The sequence below is a fragment of the Schistocerca serialis genome, chromosome 8 (assembly GCF_023864345.2).
Source record: "Schistocerca serialis cubense isolate TAMUIC-IGC-003099 chromosome 8, iqSchSeri2.2, whole genome shotgun sequence".
NCBI classification, from domain to species: domain Eukaryota; kingdom Metazoa; phylum Arthropoda; class Insecta; order Orthoptera; family Acrididae; genus Schistocerca; species Schistocerca serialis.
Genome location: NC_064645.1, coordinates 349,107,732 through 349,110,231, shown reverse-complemented (window position 1 = coordinate 349,110,231; position 2,500 = coordinate 349,107,732). Strand labels below are relative to the sequence as shown.

At 62.6% G+C, this 2,500-nt stretch overlaps 1 pseudogene; it reads right to left on the bottom strand.

Annotated features, from left to right (window-relative positions):
• The window catches only part of LOC126417812 (large subunit ribosomal RNA), a 7,808-nt pseudogene that overhangs the window by 2,962 nt on the left and 2,346 nt on the right, over positions 1-2,500 (bottom strand).

The window sequence follows — 2,500 nt, the reverse complement described above, 5'->3', positions numbered from 1 at the left end:
CCACTGCTGCGTTGATAAGGGACTGCAGGCCCCCCCTCGTGGAGGCGAAGAGCAGGATGTCATCCGCGAAGGCCGCCGCGTTCGTCTGGCGGCCCAACACCTTGACACCTACGTGAGAGGGCAGTTGACCTAGAACATAATCAACAGCGAAATTGAACAGGAGAGGGGACAGAGGATCTCCTTGCCGAACACCTCTTGCTGGCCGCACGGCCGGGGACTCGTCGCCACCCCCCGCAATTACCGTCGTGCTGTCCGTATAGCAGCCCTCGACGTAGTCAATGAATTCGTCCGGCAGACCATGGGCTTTAAGCACAGGACGCAAAGCCGCATGGTCCAACGAATCGAACGCCTTGGACACATCGAGGGATGCCATGAACACAGAACGACAGCGGCGGACGGCGCCGACGAGTATCCGGTCGAGGAGGAAAGTGTTCTCCAGCATCCCATCCCTTGGGATGAAAGCCCGCTGACGTTCGTCCACAGCACACATCTGCATAAGGCGAGTCGCCAGAACCTTATGGAAGGTTCGGGCTAGCACCGAGCAGACGGTGATGGGCCGAAAGTCAGCGGGGGATGCTGGGGCGGCTGTCTTAGGGAGCAAAGAGGTCCTGGCTCGGAGGAGGGAAGGGGGAAGCTTGCGGGTAAGCAGGAAAAGGTTTAGGAGTTTGGTGGTGACCTCCGCTGGAAGGCGGCGCAGCTGCACCGGCGAGAGGCCGTCAGGGCCGGCAACGGAGCCTCTGAGCGGCAAGGCGGCCGCAACCTCTTCTGCACTGATCGGCCTCCATAGACGCTCAAAGTCAACAGACTCCGAGCGCGGGAGAAGCCGATCGGGAATGGAGCCAGCGTTGGAAGGTGGCTCTGTCGTGAAGAGGCTGCGCCAGAAGTCCACCAGCCCTGGGATGTTCGACGGCGGCTGGAGCAGGGTGCCATCCAGGAGGCCACGCACGCAGCGCGCGCGATTCTTCCTGAAGGCATCCTGACATCTGGCATATTCCCACCGGCGGCGCTTCCGCTTGGAGAGCGGAGGGCCACCACCAGACCGCTGCTTGGATGGCGGGCGCGACGTCTTCCTCTTCCTTGCTTCTGCTTCCTCAGAGCCGACAGCTCGGAGGGCCTCAGGCAGCCCAGCCGCGACCACTGCCAACGGCGTACCCGGCCCCAAACGCACAAGGTCGTCCAGGGCCGAGAAGCGCGCGGCCGACCGCGGCAGGCCGGCGAGGTGCCTCCATATGGCTTCGTCGACTACAGATGTTCGTGGCGGGCGCTCAAGCTCCGGCGGAGAGGGTGGCCCCTCTGGCAGCGACTCCGGGACGGGTGAATGGCGCAGACCATGCTGCGTCTGTTGTTCCCGCCTCAGCTCCTCTACGTATTCCCGCACCATCGTCCTGTGTGCCACCGTCCTCCTCCTGCACTTGATGGCATCCAGGGTACGGTGCGGAAACAGGGGTAGAAGCTCCTGGTTTGCAAAGAGGACTTTGGAGTCACTGGCACAGAGAAGCCTAGCCTCCGCCAGGGCGAGCTCCCGCATCTCTTCTTCCGCCCACCGAGCTCGCTTCCTATCAGTTGCAATCTCCGCATTTGCCGCTTCCGGATGGGCGCGGCGGCGGTGTTGTCCGAGCCCGATCTTGCTGCGGAAGGCACGGCTGCAAATGCTGCAGTGGAACCATGGCTCCACGGCCTCCTCTACTTCAGGGACGGTTGGCAGGCTAGCAGTCGGGACTGTTAGGCCGGGTCCTTCAGCGGAAGGCCCGGTACCCGTGTTTTCTTCTCTTGTTGTCCCAACATTAAGGGTTATGCGATGGAGGGCTGGTAACCCCCCAAAGCCCCAAGTGCGGACTTCCACTCTGCTTACCAGTCCTATCAAGGACTGGCGTATCGGCGGGCCCACGGGAAGGGGGGAAGCCGCAGGCAAGGAGAGGCTAAGAGGGCATGGCCCATGTATTGCGCTTCACTTGCCCAGTAACTATGAGAGTCATAGTTACTCCCGCCGTTTACCCGCGCTTGCTTGAATTTCTTCACGTTGACATTCAGAGCACTGGGCAGAAATCACATTGCGTCAACACCCGCTAGGGCCATCGCAATGCTTTGTTTTAATTAGACAGTCGGATTCCCCCAGTCCGTGCCAGTTCTGAGTTGATCGTTGAATGGCGGCCGAAGAGAATCCGCGCACCCGCGCGCCCCCGGAGGAGCACGCTAAGGCGGACGCGGCCTCGCAGCAAGGAAGATCCGTGGGAGGCCAAGGCACGGGACCGAGCTCGGATCCTGCACGCAGGTTGAAGCACCGGGGCGCGAACGCCGCGCAGGCGCGCGCATCCTGCACCGCCGGCCAGCACGAGGCCGACCAACGGCGAGAGCAGACCACGCCCGCGCTAAACGCCCGCACTTACCGGCACCCCTACGGCACTCACCTCGCCCAGGCCCGGCACGTTAGCGCTGACCCACTTCCCGACCAAGCCCGACACGCCCCGATCCTCAGAGCCAATCCTTATCCCGAAGTTAC